Genomic DNA, 19,324 nt, shown 5'->3' with positions numbered 1-19,324 from the left:
TGCACCCTTTGTAGAGCAACTGGGGTAGAGAGAAATCAATGATTTAAGAAATAATAATAAAAATTGAACTTAAGGCAGGGTTTTAAAAATTGTGACTTGGCATGCTTATGAATCATTTGGAACTATTACCCTTTAAACATTCCTTTGAGAGCATCTATTCTCTGGTTGTGGCATAATGGTCCTGGTTTAATTGGGGCAGGGGAGTAGGTGGCTGGATGATCTTGAGTTGGGCTGGGGAATGACAGTTGGATCCCTCTCACTTCTGTAAAAATAAGGATGCAGTCTAAAATCTTTGGATATTGTCTAGTATTTGTAAATCATCTCAATTTTTGAAATCGTGTTGATTCTCCTGTGGTTCCCTTTTAATAAATATAGCTTAGGTTCCAAAATTTGATTAGAAGATAAATGTTATTATAATTTGAAAAAGAGAATATAAATAATATTAAAAGTTCAGCCTTGCATAAGTGCCACGGCCATATGGTGTAGGCTGGTGTACATGAAAAGTTACTTAACTCTAAATTGCTAACCTTGCTATTTGAGTATACATAACTGACTTGCTCATGGCAAGGTTATTCCCTTGAGAATATGCCTGCATTGTTAAACTGATCCCTTTGGATTTGTCTTTACTCTGAAATTTTAAAAAAGCAGTATGATAAACAATGGCATGATGAAATGTTAGTTAAGTATTGCATCTTACTAAAGAGTACATACTCCCATGTTGGGCATCCACATTTTCAGCATTTATAATTGTTGTCCTTTAAAAAGAAAATCTTTTTGCTTTTTTTATTTCCCTTAATTTACTTGGGCTAATTGTGGTATAGCTTCTTAACTGTAAAGTGCATTATATTGAAGGTGTAATCTTAAATCTTTGTTAAAGTTCAAATGTATTTAGTGACATCACTAGTGGCAACTAACAGGTTCAAACAGATTCAGTGGAGTTGTTGAAACCTAAACTTGAAGTTAGCATGCCTAGTTCTGGCACTGAATCAGATATTGGGAACAATTTCTCTTTGTACCACCATAAGGCATGGAGATAAACTGTTCTTGGTTCTTGATTTGCTGTCTGGAACTGTTAGTACAACTGTCCTTTATCTCTGGGGTTGGGATCGAGGAACTCTTGTGGGGAATAATAATATAATTTCTATAGCGCCTGCAACTAAATGCTGTACAAAAAGTTTAGGCCTTGTCATTAGCCTCAGATTTAAGTGTGAGACAACCAAAAGAAGGCACAAAAGGGAAGGAAGTGCAGGCGATCGACTAAAAGGGAAAAGGCCTTGGGAGAACAATATATTTTAAAGTATTAAAATTTGTCACACATAACGGCAACAGGTAAGTACAGAAGAACCACTGGAATCCACATCTGCCTGACATTCTTCGCCCAGCTTCAGAATGTTGAGTACAAATGTCGGGCAAATGTCAGGCAGAGATGGGCACCTGATGTTCTCTGCCTGACATTTCCAGGTTTGCATGACACAAAAGTGGAGCAGTAGTGGGAGTGCATGTCTGCTGAGAACTAACGGTTTTTCACCATAATCGGAGCCCATCCTGTAGTAAGGGTATTTCCTACATGCCTTAGGATCGATAGCAAGTTAAAACAGCCAAGCTTTCCTGTATGACTAGGCAGCTTCCTGATCCTCAGTTCCTTTCCCCCAATATCAGAAGGGAAAGAATATCAAAGAAAATAAAGTGAGAGAAATGGACAAATATGTTAAACAAAAGAAGAAATCTTAGGTTTGCAGAGTAACGAAGAATGAAATAGAAAAGACGGAAAGACGTGTAAAGAAGAACAGGAGATTAAAGATAAGATGGAACAATATAATGTATATATTTTTGTAGACCAAAATAAGCGTAACATGAATGTGCTATGGAAAAGGAAGCTAATGAAGAGGGGTGGGAGGAAGAAGAGTAGTATGATTAAAGTGAAGGGCGGGGAGTGGAGGTTTGTCAGAGGTGTAAACTATGGAAGAAAATGGTTGAAGGTGGGTGGGGGGAGGAAGACCAGGAAGAAGGGCATTACATCAGTCAAATTGTGAAATAGTGAAGCATTAAGCATTTTTCATAAGAAGAGATTGGGGGAAAGTGTGCAGGTTAGAGTAAAGTTATCTGAATGAAAGAGCGAAAAGATAGTAAAATACAGTGAATTATGCAAGTGAGAACAGTTGAGCAAATTGAAGCCAAGTAACATGGACACCAGTAAGAAGCTCAGTTTTAGAAACCTCTGAAGAAGTTGGAGAAGTATGGATTTCCTTCCCCGTATTATGGGTGTTCATGTGGGTGTTCCTACCTCTAGGATTGTCTTTCTGCTTCAGAGTATGTTCTGGAGGAAGTTAGCAGCAGACACTCCCTCTCACTGGTGTATTGGATCAACTTGTGGTTTTTGAACACCACCTCAAGCAGGGGAGTTTCAGAATCAGTTTGTGATTTTGCATGGAGGCCTGCAGTTCAAATTAAAAAACAATCCCACTTGGCACGTAGAATCCTGTGGCTTTGTTCTTTGGATCCTAGCTAACATTTAGTATCCCTAGAAAGGCAGGTGTTCAGGAGTGGGGAAGGGAATATGCTTTATACTATGCATAAGTGCAACGAGTAGTCTCTCCCCACCCATTTTCAATTTTGAAAGATTTTTTTGAAATTGGGGGGTTGTAGATTATTATGGAACCACTACAGAGTGTGTTCAGTTGACATCTGCTAAGGATTTAGAAGACACTAATGAGTGCTGCCCTCTTCGTGACATCACAGTATAAACCTTCCATATCAGACTTGACAGACCCCAGAGACTGGTGCTGTGACAGCTTGTAGCAGTGAGACTGTCAAAATGTATCCTTGAAAGCAGAGTCTTTAATATGCCTCCTCTACAAGTTGCATGCAAGTGAACTTTCACTTAAACAGAATTATTCACCTAGGTAAGCCATGTAAGACAAGGTTTCTTTAACTTACTGCTAAACTAGGACCAGGAAGACCTGGGTTTGAATTTCCATTCAGCTATGAAACTCACTGGGTGACTCTGGGCCAGTCATGTATTTCTCAGCCTAACCTACCTCACAGGGTTGTTATGAGGATAAAAATAGCCATGTACTCCACTCTGAGCTCCTGGAAGAAGAGCAGGATATAAATGTAAAGATAAAAAATAAAAAATAAAAATACATAGGCTTGGTTTTCTCTATATGATTGCATTTATGATCAAACACATTGGTATATTTTGTTGACAAAAATGTTACTATCTTTCCCTCCTCATATGCTCAGCACTGCTACTTTTCAAAAATTTATCCTAAATCCCATTTCTTAGTCTGATGACATCTGATACAGTTGAGGTAAATTATTTTTTTCCTTTTAAAAAAATCTACTTTTAAATAGTTATGATTTTCGACCCTTATCCAACTACATCTCCCCCCCACCCCCAAGTTCATATTGAATTTAATAGCTTTCAGTATCTTAGGGGGTGGAAGTTCCAACCTATAAATAAATGTCCCAGTCAGTTCATCTTTTGATATCTAGTCAGTAGGCCTGTGCAAAGATTTGGCTTTGAAGTGTGGAAGCCGAAACATCTGCACTTAGTCCCCTGTGCTGCAGAGAAGTGGTCTCTTACAGTGCTTATCTGCATTCAAGTGGTCCTCTGGACAGCAGTAAGGAGGGCCATTAAAGGGATGCAAAGCCATAGGAAGCCCCAGTGACATCTTGGAAGCCCTGTAGGAAGGCATGCAAGGAATGTTGGGAAATGTAGTCCTTCCCAGCACTTTACCCATAGGGCTTCCCAGAGACTTTCCAGAACTGTTCCCAAGAAGTCATTGGGCTTTCTACAGCTCCTAATTTCGTTAAACCCTGCCCCCCACTGCTGTGCAGAGAACTGTTCTGTGTGGAGGTAAGTGCTGCAAATGGCCACCTCCTTACAAGACCAGGAGTGAGTTGCAGATGATTTGGCTTTAAAATCACTTCAAATTTAAAATCTGGCTTTATTTTATTTATTTAATTAACATATTTTTATACCACCCAAAACTTACATCTCTTGGCGGTTTACAACAAAAACAGAAAAGTTAAAATATTAGTTAAAACAGATGAATGACAACAAAGAAATTAAAACATTGGTTAAAATAAATGACAGCAAAAACTTAAAACATTACAACAATTTAAAACCTTAAAACAATATTTTAAAATGAAGTTAAAACTATTAAAATGGTATTTAATTAAAAGCCTTGGTGAACAAATGTGTGTTTAAAGATTTTTTTTTTTTTAAATTGTCAGAGATGGGGAAGCTCTTATTTCAGCAGGGAGCGCGTTCCAAAGCATCGGGACAGCAACTGAGAAGGCCCGTCCACAAGTAACCACCAGACGAGCCAGTGGCAACTGCAGATGGATCTCTCCTGATGATCTCAGTAGGTGGTGGGGTTCAAGATGAAGAAGACGTTCTCTTAAATACCCAGGGCCCAAGCTGTATAGGGCTTTATAGGTTATAACCAGCACCTTGTATTTTACCCAGAAACTTATCGGCAGCCAGTGTAGCTCTTTCAGTACTGGAGTAACATGGTCTCTCCGAGATGGCCTGGAGACCAACCTGGCTGCCTCACTCCGAACCAGCTGTAGTTTCTGGACTACATACAGAGGCAGCCCCACATAGAGCGCATTGCAGTAATCCAGTCTGGAGGTTACCAGTATATGTACCACTGTCTTGAGGTCGTCTTGAGGTCGTTTATTTCAAGAAACGAATGCAGCTGGCATATCAGCCGAAGCTGATAAAGGCACCTCTGGCTACTGCCTCAACCTGGACACCAGCGAGAGTTTTGTGTCCAGAAGCACCCCCAGACTGCACACCTGTTCCTTCTGGGGAAGTGTGACCCCATCCAGAACACGCAGATCAAACTCATCTCCTGAGTTTCGACCCTGCACAATAAGTACCTCTGTCTTATCTGGATTCAGTCTCAGTTTGTTATCCCTCATCCAGCCCATTACTGCCTCCAGGCAGGCATTTAGGGAGGTCATGCCTTCTCCCGATGAAGTTGACATGAAGAAATAGATTTGGGTGTCATCAGCATACTGATAGCACCCTGCACCAAATCTCCTGATGATCTCTCCCAGCGGTTTCATGTAGATGTTTGTCGTAAATCTGTTGGCTCGGCTGACCCGACAGGATTTACAATCCCTTCAGCTCTACTTCTGTGAGCCAGCTGTTCAGATTGTTCTGTCTGCTGCCGTCCCAGTTCAGCTCCAGAGTCTGTTGTCACAGCCAAATTCTGCTGCTGTGCCTCTGAGCTGGTTCTCCCACCCAAGTCCTCCCGCTCCTCCTCTGACTCAGAGGTCTGGGCCATGACAATGTTAAACAACATTGGAGACAATACGGAGCCCTGAGGGACACCATATGAAAGTTCAGATTTTGAAGAACAACAGTCTCCAAGGGATACCATCTGGAACCTGCCTGAAAGGCAGGAGCAGAACCACCGCAAAGCAGTGCCCCCCACTCCCAACCCCCTCAGACCCTCCAGAATGATACTATGGTAAATAGTATAAAAAGCCGCCAAAAGGATCAATAGAGTCACAATCTGTCCATCAATTCCCAATTGGAGATCTTCCATCAGGCTGACCAAGGCAGACTCTGCCCCATAGCCCACCTGAAATCATGTCTGAAATGGGTCTAGATAATTGGTTTCCTCCAAGACTGTCTGGAGCTGGGAAGCCACCACCCTCTCAATTACCTTACTCAACCAAGGAAGTTGGAGACAGGCCTGTTGTTACCTAACTCTGAGGGATCCAAGGCAGGTTTCTTTAGAAGTGGTCTAATAATTTCCTCCCTAAGACAAGGAGGCATTCTTCCCTCCCTTATAGAAGCATTTATTGTCTCTACCAGGCCTTCTACAACAATCCCCCTGCTAGATAGTATAAGCCATGTCGGGCAAGGTTCAAGAGAACATGTAGTAGGCTGCAACACTCCAAGCAGCTTGTTCACGTCCTCAGGAGTCACAAACTGGAACTGATCCAACTTAACCACACAAGAGTAGTTGCTGGACACCTCCACATCAGACACTGAAGTAATTGTGGAGACGGAGTCTAAGTCGGCCTGAATACAAGAGATTTCCCCCCACAAAGAATTCGTTAAACACATCACAGTGGGTAATCGATGGTTCCAGATTCTGATTCAAAGGAGGAGGGGCATGTACTAGCCCTCTCACAACCCTGAACAACTCGGCCAGACATGAACTTGCAGATGCAATATGGGCAGAAAATAATATCTTTTTTGCCACACATTGCCTGAGCATAGATCTTCAAATATACTCTATGTTGCAATCTGTCGGATTTGAGTCTAATCTTTCTCCACTTGCACTCCAGTCTTCTATCTTGCCGCTTCAGCCCCTGTAGTTCTTCCGTGTACCAAGGGGACAATTTTGCAGTGGGTCGGAGAGGACGCTTAGGAGCAATCGTGTCTACTGTCCCAGTGAGTTTGCTGTTCCAGTTCTCCACCAGAGCATCAACAGGATCACCAGCAGAGCCAACACTAAATCCCCCCAAGGCTTCTTGGAATCCTATTGGATCCAATAACCTTCTCGGGTGGACCATCCTAATAGGCCCTTCAGCACTGAGAAGGTGGGAAGTGATTGTGAGTCCAATGTTAACCAGATGGTGGTCCATCCATGACAATGGGGAAATCACAGGATTCCCCACCCACGGAACACCACCCTGATCAGAGTGAAAGACCAAATCAAGCGTGTGACCAGGAATATGAATCGGTCCCGAGACCACTTGGGATAGACCCATAGTCATCATGGCTGCTATGAACTCCTGAGCTGCCCCGGACAAATTGGTCCCAAAATGAACATTGAACTTCTCCAGCACCACAAGCCTGGGGGACTCTTAATACCAAGCCCGAGACCAAGTCCCATCAGCTCAGTTAGGGACTCGGTTGAGCAGCAGGGTGATCAGTACAGCAACAGAAGTCCCAATCTATCCCTGGTCCCCAAGCTTAGGTATACCCATTCGATATGGTCCAACACCTCAACAGAGATCTTGGTAAGGGAGATGTTATTCTTATAGACCACAGCCACTCCACCTCCCCGCCTGCGGACCTTCACCCGCTCCTCAACAGAGTACCCAGGAGGAAGAAGTTGGGACCAGACTGGGCCACCGGCCTCCCCAGGTCTCCATAATACAAACCAGGTCGGCTCCTGAATCCAGAATTAAATAATGAATGGTTTCTGATTTGTTCTGGACTGACCTGGCATTACAAAGGAGCAAGGTGAGGTTCCGAGAGTGGTTGGCACTGCTCCCCATGGTCAAAGAGCTGACATGGCAGCTGGAAGGGGGAACATCTATTAGATTTCTGATCCCCCTTCCCCTGTAATTACTTGCTGACCTGCCAACATTACTTCTTCTGTTCCCCACCACCACTGGAATTGCCGCCCCATAATCAGTGGATGTGGCCCCTCTTTCCCCATCTCCAGCATAACCCAGGCACATTATAAAATAATATCACCCAGATGTCAACTAAAAACAGAAGCCAAACTATTAAATGCCCCCCCCCACATGTGGCCACTGGTAGCACCCTATATAGGCCTGAGCAGGCAGCTCTAGGCAGATGGCATCCAGGAAACTGCCAAGTCACCCCCCGGGCCCCAGTCCTGCAAAGCCTTACCTCAGCACTGCAACCAGTCCTTGGGGGGCAGATAACACACAGCGGGGCAGAAGGAGAAACAAACAGGCAGGCATGTAGTCCCTCACCCTACGAGCAGATGTTGTCCCTCCTCTTCTCTCTCCTGCAGGCTTCTGTGGGGTTGGAGTGTTAAAAACACTTTGAAGCCAAATCTTTACACAGTCCTAGTAACTGGTGATACTCTTGATCATAAGCATTTTAATAATTTTCCTGTGTATAGGAAGAAAATATGAAACCCTATAATGTTAAAAAAATCCATCTAAAAGCCTCACATATGTTGTCTACATTAGAAATGGTACATCTTCATTAACATTGATATTGTATCTCCAATATAATTGCAGAAGAATACATTGGATAATCTTTAGATTAAAGTGTGATGGGTAGATTTTCATAAACATGAGTAGTCTGGAGAAAACCATGTCTTACTTATGCAATGCGTTTTAGCTAGGAGTTCTGTTCTCTTAATATCCAGCCCAGATTTGAATCAAATGCTCCCTCCACCCCCGGGTCCATTGGCTGTGATAAATATTTTTTGGAACATAGGAAGCTATCTTCTACTGAGTCAGACAATTTGTCTGTTCAGATGCATATGTGCATCCAGTTGGTATGTGTGGTTCCTGATATATCAAGGAACTGACATTCAGAAACTTTCTCCATGAGCATGGCTCTTAACGGATCTGGATGGGTGTCTCAAACTGGTGTTAGAGCAGACTCCAGACTAAGAGACTATTCTCATGAGCAGCCTAACCCAGGCTCATCCTTCACCTAACCCAACTTTGTATCCCAGCCGTTAGACAGGGTTAAGGGTGCAAGTGAGTCCTTACCCTGGTGCTGGTGTTGTATGTATGCTTAGCTTGCACATAGCGTGAGCATACACTGAACCGGGCAGCAAGGGCACCTTGCTGAGGGAAGATCCCTCAAGGCACCGTGCTCCTGGTGCAGCACATGAAGGGATGCTGGAGGACTTCTTGTTCTGCTGCAGTGTTGCTTGTGTGCCGCGGTCAGTGGCAGAGTGAAATGGGGAGGGAACTCATGTGTGGGGAGCCAGGAAGGACCCCTGCCTCTTCTGCCGATTACGGTTGAATCGTAATCACCTAGTTATGCCCAAGTTGTATAACCTCTAGTGCAGTGTATTGTGCAATCTTGTATGTGTCCTGAAAGATTTTCCATTAGTGGTTGTGCAGAGTAGCACAAACCACATAGACACACTCTTTTTAATGTTACATACATCTAACACTAGTCTGGACTCTGCCCATAGTTCTTTAGCTGATTCCTAACCAGCAACAAGCAGAGTAATGATGTTATTTGTGACATACTATATATTGCATGTCAGCATCCAGTTAATGCAATAAAAACCAACACATGCGCGCACACCCCGGCTGCATCACAGTTGGGCCGGTATTCACAGTTACCCCGAAGACATTTTCAGCAGTATTTGAGCACTATCTCCCCCCTCCCCCACATTTTGTATTGGTATACATGCATTTGCTTTCCAATTTGAAATATTTAACATGTGGTGTTAAATGTTGTTTTGTGGCTTACAGCTCCAGTGTAACAAAGCTGTGTTTGGATTATAATGATATCCTTACAATGTTTTCATATCTTCACTGCAATTCTGAATCTTCTGAAAATTTAATGAGTGTTCTCCAAACCTTTATTTGAGTAATTAATGAAGATGTGGAACAGTACTGGACCTAGGACAGATCCCTGTGAACTGAAGCATTACTTCTTACTTCCTCCCAGCTTGACACTGATCCATTAATTACTCCTCTTGGGCACTGCAGCTTTTCAGCCAGCTGTGTGCCCATCTTACGATAGCACCTTTTAATTAATTTTCTAAAGCTTACTTATGCGACTGTCATGTACAACTGTCAGAAGTCCTATTTAAATCAAGATTTTTTTAAAAAATCAAGTGCATTTATGATATCTATCAAGTCAGCTAATCTGTCAGAGAAGGGACATTGGATTGATTTGGAATTACTCATTACAAATCCATGTAGGATGTTAGTAATTGGCAGATTTTCTTCAATATATTTATAAACAGAATAATTTATTTTTTCTAATGAAGCTACAGTTTACCTGTAGCCTTTCCCCACCTTTGCTTTAAAGAAATATTAAAAAGGTTTTTTAAATTTCAATAGGAAATTCAAGAGTTTTTATTTGACCTCCCATAGTCTGATGAAACCACCTCCTCGGAGTTTTTAGGGTTTTAGTTTTTAGCTGCAGTACATTTTTCCCCTGTTGAGCTCATCATTACGGGTTAAGTACGGAGCATGCACGGAAGACTGGACTGCCATCATTGTAGTTCTAACTTCCTGCCGCCAGGAGGTGCCTGGACTCCAATTCTAGTCATGTCTTCGCTCAGAATGCAGTATACGGAGAGAGCTCTTGCAATTTAGGCTGTCAGGTCTTGTATTTTCTTCTGCTCCTATCTTCCCCCTGTTCCCCTTAGATTTGTGCAAGGGCAAGTTAGGGTTAGGGTTTTTAATTGAGAAAAAAACCCTCTCAAAAAATCTTTTTCCCCCTTTTCCAATTTGGCATAGACTTTTGATTGAGTGTTTTACTTTCATTTTCCCCTTCCTCCGCTCATGGAAAGAGCAAAAGCTGAAGATCTCTTGGGGGGTTCCCTTTCTGAAGGTCCCCCCGCGGCTACAAAGCCCAACTCCCTCAAGCCCATTAGGGCAAAATGGTTATCCCCCCATTCCCTTTCCTCTTGTGGAGGTTGCGGGAATGCATGAGGTGATCATGAGTCCACAAAAAGCCTCCAAAAAGTCCAAGCAGCTTAAGGAGGATGCTCAGCTGCTGAAAAAGAAAAGATAGTTAACTTCCCTGCACATTAGCGAGCACCTTATTATTGAAGATTTATGTAGGCTCATGAAACCGTGCCCAAAGAGCGGCACAGTGCAGAACAGCAAACGGGGCAGGCGGCCAGGTCCCTGCGGGCAATTACCTGGCATCCAGTAACATCACCTCTGGGGTGATTAGTGTTGAGGGGGGACCACCTTGTCCATACCATCCCAGATGAGCCAAACCAGCCCGCTGGTGACCAAAATTCAGCTCCATCTATGGAGGCTTTTCTTGGAATGTCACTGGACGCTACACCAGCAGGCCTGAGCGGCAAACCACAGATCCCAGTAAGTAACCCAGCAAAGCCTGTTCCAGGACCGGTATTGACTGCTCCACCTGATGTAGCCGATTGGCTAAGACCACTTATGGGGGAGGGTGGTTCATGCGACCCTACCTAGAAAATGATGGTCTTCTTCCTCTCCTGACTCTAGTCCATGGAGAGAAGCTGTTCCACCATCTGAGCCTATTCCACCACCTTTTCCTACAACAAAAATTACAGGCCAAATATAAAAGGAAAACACATCACTATTCCTCTTCTGTTTCCTCCTCCCCTCCCAAACATCCCTGCCCTTTGCCATCCAATTCTTGTGCACCCAAATTACACCCCCTGCACCACCTCCCCCTCTACCCCAACCTAGCTTATCTATAGTGCCTCTCCACCTACCGACCAAGCCTAGAGACCAGGTGCCTATTGAGCCAACATCTGAAACTGAGTCCACACCTGATCCCACTCCACATCCAGATGGATCTGACAAGGAAGAATGGCAACTACTGGGGGAGGAGGTAGCTCAGCAATCTACACTATCTGCTCACCTTTTTTGTTCCCTGATTTCGATATCCTATTAACGAAAGCTAAAAGAGCCATCGATGTGGCCCCCGCAGATCAGTACAAGAGGCTACCCATCTGGATCAAAATGTATTCCCTGCTGCTGACGCCCCATCTCCCACTGTTCACTTGCCCAACAGCTTTTTAAAGGTCATGCTGGCAGAATAGTAGCAACCAGCTTCCTCTAGGCCAATAGGCAGCTATACCAGAATACACTATTCCTGACCCCAGCATGTGACTTCCCTCCTGGCAATACCCCACATTGATGCCCCGGTTGCCCAGATGGTGACAGGAGTGATTCTAACTACTGAAGGGCACAATCAGTTAAGGTCTCCTGAGGACAGGAAGTGCGACTCCTGTTTTAAGAAGGTGCACGAGTCATTGGCAACAATCATTAAAGCTGCTGCTACCAACTCTGATCTTTGCCCGGGGTTCAATCTTATGGGCTAAAGAGCTCATAGCCCTGGTCCCTCCTGAAAAGGTCAAGCTTCATCAAGGCATTAATAAGCTAGCCAAGGCAGGGCCCCTAACGGTGGACTCTAGCCTGGACTGCCTGCAGCAGGCCTCCAGGTCTATGGTAGCCGGGGTGGCTTTGTGCAGATCTCTCTGGCTAAAATCATGTCAAATATTCCCCAAGTCCAAGATGGCACTCATGGCATCTCCATTTACCAGATCAGACCTGTTTGGTCCAGCACTGGACCCCTTATTAGAAGAGACCAAGGGCAAAAAGAAAGCCATGTCTTCGATATGCAGGGACTTGCGCAGATGGTTTCACAAGCCTACATAGACTTCAGTGTCCTCCTCTTCCTTTTGCCCCTTCAGGCAGCACCAAGGCCCCTTTTTTTCCCAAGGGAGGGAATTCCGCACATCTAGTTTCAGAGGTACCAGACAACCTCAGTGAAGGCACTGCTTCAGAGGCAAAGTCTTCCCAGAGCCCAAGGCTTCCGTGTACTTTTATCTAACTTCCAACAGAGCAGAAAACAATGACGCTGGTCAGGTCGGGGACAGACTACACCTTTTCACCCCCACCAGGTTGTGTACCAAGACCGATGGGTGATAGACACAATCTACTTCGGTTACGCTATAGACTTCATTACCACACCCCTGACTCTTTCATGGTCACTTCTCAATGCACCAGATGAATAAGGCCATACATCATCATCTTCAGATTCAGGCGATTGAGCAGGTACCCTCCACAGTAACATGTTCCGGTGTCTACTCATTGTTGTTTCTGGTCCCGAAAAAAGACAGATTCTAGACGGCAGTCCTGGACCTAAAACACATGAAAAGGTTTGCCAGGAAGAAAAAATTCAGGATGGAATCACTCCACTCTACCAAGGAGGCCATCCACCCTCACGACTTCCTGGCATCCATGGATCGATTCAAAGCATACCTGCATGTGCCCATCTGCCCTTCGCACAGGAAGTACCTACACTTTGTCTAAAATGGGCAACATTTTCATTATAGGGCCCTCCCCTTCAGCCTGTCATCAGCACCCACAGTATTTATGAAAATCATAGTCACACTGATTGCATATCTATGCCTTCAGGGGAGTGTATATTTACCCATTTCTCAATGAACTCCTCCTCTTCCAGGCTCCTTTCCTCCGACAAGCTAATAGGGCAGTTCACCACCATCTTCAGTGTCTCAGAAACCACAGTTTTATAGTGAACAAAGAAGAAAGCTACCTGACACCTGTCCAGAAGCTGCAACACCTGGGGGCAGTATTCAACACAGCCCAGCAGCATCACAAACATTTCAGAATAGAGCTGAACATGTTTCAAGATTATTGTAATGTTCTCCCCATTGTGTATCTTCAGCATTGGGTATTGAGAGGTATACTATCTCCACACACAGAGGTTTCGTTTTTTGAACCTTGCTAATAGAGCTCGGTGGTGGAAATGAGAAAAATTACTCAAGGTAGTCCCATTGAAATTAAAAGGACAAGTTAGACATTGCTAACTTGTTCTTTAATTTCAGCAGAACTACTTTGAGTAATGTTCTTCATCATGTCAGCCAGTGTTCCATGCATATCTCTTCAAAAAATATTAGCCTCCATTTTCTAATTGTTTAGTGAAATTGGGCTACATTTATCAGTTATTGTTTAATTTTGAAGAACATCCTCCTGTTAAACTTGTGTTAAGCTTCAGGACACAATCTTGGGCATGTTGAACAAGATAATATAGGTCAAGCGACTTAAACATCCTAAAGTGGTGGGGGAACTATAGAGGTAAAATTTTAACTCTCACAGAGCTCTGGTCATAATTTAGTGCTTTTCTGAAAAACAGGAACATTACAATATCAAAAAGTTTAAGATGAAAAGGGCTTTTAATTTTCACTTGTGCTTTAAAATGCATGGAAATTGCAGGTAAAAATGGCCACCTTTATGTCTGCACCATGCTAATGATAAAGATTTTGTACAGTCTTTTATGTTGTCACCTTAAGTGATGCAGCAGGGAAAGGCTTGACTAACAAGCAGACGGTTGCCAGTTCGAATCCCCGCTGGCACTATATCGGGCAGCAGTGATATAGGAAGATACTGAAAGGCATCATCTCATACTACATGGGAGGAGACAATGGTAAACTCCTGCTGTAGTCTACCAAAGAAAACCACAGGGCTCTGTGGGTGCCAGGAGTCAAAATCGACTTGATGGCACACTTCACCTTACAGTCTTTTTATATTTTGCTGGCTTTACAAATTTGGCTCTGTGTACCCCTGCTTTCCCTTGGTCTTTCAGGTTCTCTGGGATAGGACATAGAGATGTGCAAGCCAGACATTAGCCTGATTTGGCTCTCTGCTGCCACTACCACCACTGGCGGGGCTTCATTTTAAAAGTAAAAATAGAAGCATCCCCTCACATACTTTAAAGCTAAAGGAAAGCCTTTTTAGCCTAGGAATCCCCTGTACTTGTAAAGGAGAATCCTAGCCGGGATCTTCTTTACAAGTATACCCCCTCCCCTCTGAGCTGGCCCACAAGCCAGTTCATTGAACTGGGTGGTGATCCAGTTTGAACTGAGACCAGCACCATTCCTTTGGGGGCCGGTCGTGTTCGACCTCGGACGCCAGGCTTGATGGTGAGCCTGGCTCAATGTGAGCCAGCTTGCACATCCCTAATAGGACAGCTTACAATTTTCAAAGGTTGATGTCAAAGGTCTTCTTTTTCACAGCTTTGCTGTAAGGGGTGTGTGTGTGTGTGTGTGGTGGGAGTAGTGATTCCATCAAGCTTTATTTCATGTAGTTTGGAAGTCAGGCTTGACAGTAAGAAAATGTGAGAAAAGCATAACAATATTACAATTTTTTTTCCCCAATTCGGTTTTTAATCTGAGCTGGGGAGACACTTAAGCCCTGTCGGCCTCTCTCACCTATGCTTCCAAGCTCTCTCCCCACTTACCTTTCTTGTGGCTTCAGCTGTGAATGAAGAGACATTTCTCCCCTCCCTGTGCCTCACATGGAGCCATTGGAGTGTTCCAGAAGCAAGGAGAGCTGGGAATTGTCTTTCCAGCACTACTGGCCCATAGCAGAAATACTGGAAAGCCTACAGTTCGCATCCCTTGTTGCATCTGACATGCTAGGATATCTGTTTAGTAGCCATAGGAAAGAGGAATGGGGACCAAAACATGACTCTTTTGCATGCAAAGTATGTGCCACTGAGCTATAGCCCTATCCATAAATTTCTACTCTCCCCCCCCCGCCCCGCTTCCACACAATAGGAAACTTTGTATTTGGCTAGGTTAGAAGTTCCTTTGCCTTTATTAACATTGTTAGTAGCAAAAATATCATGTATTCATGATTTTGCAGATTGTAGACTGCTCCGTTCTGTGCACTTCAAATTCATTTCAGTAGTTTCTTATGTACACAATATAATATAATATAAAGTAGTTGTATTGTCTGGATTTTATTGAAGGCATAATTTATTTTGATTAATGTATATCGTGGGTTGGGGGAGATCCAGAAACCAAAGTAGGGCAATATTTTTTAATTAGGAGTCTTTGTGGAGCTCATACCAACTATGGAGTTGCAAAGCAGTATGCAGCAAGCTTTTGAATTCTGGAGAAGTTTAAAGTCTGCCATTTACTAGTTTGGTTTGTGGATTTTTTTCTTTTTCTTTAATGGACCAACATATTAGGAATGCTTCTTACCCACTGCGATTGATTTGACAACTGTGCCCATTCCTTGAGGAGAATGACCTCAAAACAGTAGTACACCAACTGGTAACCTCCAAGTTGAACTACTGCAGTGGACTTATGTAGGGCTGCCTTTGTATGCTGTTCAGAAACTTCAGTTGGTCCAGAATGCAGCAGCCAGATTGCTCTCTGGGGTATCGCCCGGAGTGACCACATTATGCCTATTCTTAAACAGTTTCACTGGCTGCCAATACATTTCCGGGCAAAGTACAAAGTGCTGGTTATTACCTTTAAAGCACTGAGTGGCTTGGGTCCAGGTTACCTGAGATTTCTCTACAAGATCTTCACCGCTCATTAAGATCATCAGGAGGGGTCTGGGGGTGCTATCACTTCAACTGGATCGGGCCTTCTCAGTTGTCCCCTCTAGGTTGTGGAATGTGATATGACGATTATCTTTCTTGGTGGTCTTCAGGAGAGCCTTAAAGACCCATCTTTTAGCCTGGCTTTTAATGATATATATAATTTTAATTTTAATGAGTTTTAATCTGGTTTGACTTTTTATTTATATTACACCATGCGAGCCAGCGTGGTGTAGTGGTTAGAGTGCTGGACTAGGACCGGGGAGACCCGAGTTCAAATCCCCATTCAGCCATGAAACTAGCTGGGTGACTCTGGGCCAGTCACTTCTCTCTCAGCTTAACCTACTTCACAGGGTTGTTGTGAAAGAGAAACTCAAGTATGTAGTACACTGCTCTGGGCTCCTTGGAGGAAGAGTAGGATATAAATGTAATAATATTAATAATTAATAATTTTATCTTAATTGTTTTATTATGTGTTTCTGATTTTAATGTAAACCACCCTGAGCCACTTTAGGAAAAACAGTATATACATTGAATAAATAAAATAATAAAATTTACTTAGTTTTGGGGTGTGATCTATTATATCTGCAAGAAGGAAAGGCAACTTGATATTCCAACTTCAATCTGTTTTAGCAAGGTAGCCATGGTGAGCCCTATTTAATATGGCAGTGCTTTGGAGAAAATAGATGACACTTTCTTTTAACAGTTGCCTTTCAGATCATAGCATGCCTGAACATGCTATGAAAATTAAAGCACAGTTTTAATTTTAAATGTATATGAAGCTTTCAGATTTGTTAGTGTTTTGTTTCTGTCTTAATGTAGTGTCTCTTCAATGGTAATATAATGTGTGTTACCTTTGTAGTAGGTGTATTGATATAGTAGGTGTATTTATACATTCATTAAGCCCTCGTCAAGCATTCCCTCTCTTTTCTTTCCTTTCCTTTCCTTTCCTTTCCTTTCTGGAGCTTTTATTGTTTTTAAGATTACTCTAGGCTTATTCAGGACTTATTGGGCTTGCATACCTCTGAATATGCTTCCTATATATAGTTTTATTTTGCTAAACTCTTTAAAGTCTTTGAACATACTGTTTAGAACTGTAGACGGCGGCCTACAGGTTTATTAATGCTTCTTAGCCTGAACGCACAACATACCCTTTTAGGTTGCACAGCAACTGATGCCTAGCAACGATAATAGATTGAATTTCCAAGAGTGACCATGCCAGATGTAATAATAAAGCAAGAGTACAAATAGTTGTCATGGTTTTCTTTTCACTGTGAACTTCTCTGAATTTGGAGATCTTTTGTCATTTCCCAAAAGCTCAGTATCCTGGTAAAAGTACTTAATAGTTCTGGTTCCAAAATACTAAGAGTCAGTTTAAAAAAAATATTGCCAGCATTTTTGTTTTAAAGAACAGCAGTGGGAGATGTAACAGAAAAAGGAAGGTTAAATAGATTATCAAGTAATTAAACATGCAGTGTTTGCATGGACTTTAGTTCACTGCTTACTTCACACTTGAATTTTATGAACATCAGACAGATATTAATAAGGTTAAAAAAATGTACACTATTAAGCCAACCATTAAACAGGTTTGGAGAAAAGCTTCCCTAGGCCAGGTGTTGTGAGAACCCTGAAAGTGATCAAGCATTTTTATTATTATTCATACCTACACACAGCATCTTATTAGCCTTTATTTCTTCAGTTCATTTTGGATCCCTGAATTTTGAGGCAGTTTTTTTAAAATAAAGAGAGATTGGAAACTCAGTCTTTGCTAAAGTTATTTTTTTTAATTAATGTATTAAGAAATACAAGAGCAGAGAATAATTGAAATCCTCAGAATCACATAATGAGGAAAGAGTTTGGTAGCTATTAATTGCACATTCATCTGGAGATAGTGGCTATGAATAAGTTGCCAGTGGTGGCTAGACAAATTTAGTTCAGTGTCATAAGTCTGTCATACTGTTCTCCTGTCAAGTCTACTGTGTGAAAAGTGCATGTGCGTGGGAAGGCTGCTGGTGAGGAAGGAGGCTGAGAATGGCAAAAAAAAATGTAGAAGCTTGGATATACCTGTCCATAGTTACAGTTTCTGACATGACTAGTTAGGTAGATTGAATCATAGATTTTGACAGCCATCTACTGTAAATACGCATACGTATGAACATTTGCTCAGCTTTTGTGCTATGTTTTTGACAAAAAGTGTAAAGAGGAAGTGATGACTGGCAATTAAAGAGCAGGTATTATTTGTGTCCAATTACATTTCATTAAAAATACTTCCTTATTAAAATGACATAACTTACTATGATTAGTTGACAAATGTCTTACCAGTGTAAACATAAAAACTGAATTTAATAATAATTTAAATCACACAGAACTTTAGATAGGAAAGAAAGGCTGTGAAGTGCTTATACATATTTATTTGGATGGAAAATGTTAACAGGGTTCCAGTGTGCTGTGCTCCTCATTTCCCCCTATGCTGGAGCTTATCATTATGGGTTAAGTATGGAGCATGCTTGGAAGACAGGACTGATGTCATTGTAGTTTTAACTTCCAGCCGCCAGGAGGTGCCTAGACCCCACTTACAGTTATGTCTTCACTTGGAATGCAGCATACAGAGAGAGCTCCAGCAATTTAGGCTTTCAGGTCTTGTATTTTATTTTCTTCTGCTCCTGTCTTCCCCCCTGTTCCCTTTAGATTGTGCCAGGGTGGGAAAGGAGCATCTTAGGCCCATTTTTAATTGGGGGGAAATTCCTTTTTTAAAAAAAAAATTCTTTTCCAATTTGACCAGTTCGGCTTAGCATTTTGTTTGAGTGTTTTACTTTTGTTTTCCCCTTCCTCTGCTCATGGAAACAGCAGAAGCTGAAGATCTCTTGGGGAGGTGTGGTCCCTTTCTGAAGTCCCCATGACTACAAAGCCCACTCCCCTGAAGCCCGTTAGGGCAAAATCATTATCCCCTGCTCTCCTGGGTCCCCCTCCCCTCACAGAGGTGGCGGGGATGCACGAAGTGGCCGTGAGTCTGTGAAAAGCCTCCAAAAAGTCCAAGCAGCTTAAGTAGGACGCTCAGCTCCTGAAAAAGAAAAGATTGCTAACTTCCCAGCGCCTTAGCAAGCACCTTACCATTAAAGATTTATGCAGGCACATGAAACAGCGCCCCAAAAGCAGTACAGCACAGAGAGGCAGAAAGGAGGGTGGGTGGCCAGGGCCCTGCGGACAATTCCCTGGCATCCAGTAACATCACCTCTGGGATGATTGGTGTTGAGGAGGAACCGTCTGGTCTGTGCTGTGTTCCGCACCAAAATCTTATGCTCATAAGAAGAATGGTTTGGCTCTAACTCCAGCTGGGCCAGACAAGCCAAATCAGTCTGCCTGTGACCAAAACTCAGCTCCACCTATGGAGGCTTTCCCGGGTATGCTACTGGATGCTACACCAGCGGCCTGAGCAGCAAACCACGGATCCCAGTAAGTAATCCTGTGAATCCTGTTCCAGAGCCAGTATTGACTGTGCCACCTGATGTAGCTGATTGGCTAAGACTACTTATG

At 43.0% G+C, this 19,324-nt stretch overlaps 1 protein-coding gene across 5 annotated transcripts in view; it reads left to right on the top strand.

The window, feature by feature from the left end:
- The window catches only part of RFX3 (regulatory factor X3), a 306,542-nt gene that overhangs the window by 38,704 nt on the left and 248,514 nt on the right, over positions 1-19,324 (top strand). The gene's annotated exons all lie outside the window — the stretch shown is intronic.

The sequence above is a fragment of the Hemicordylus capensis genome, chromosome 2, assembly GCF_027244095.1.
Source record: "Hemicordylus capensis ecotype Gifberg chromosome 2, rHemCap1.1.pri, whole genome shotgun sequence".
Lineage (NCBI taxonomy): Eukaryota > Metazoa > Chordata > Lepidosauria > Squamata > Cordylidae > Hemicordylus > Hemicordylus capensis.
Note: the sequence above shows the minus strand (reverse complement) of the source record. Positions and strands in the feature narration are given on the sequence as shown.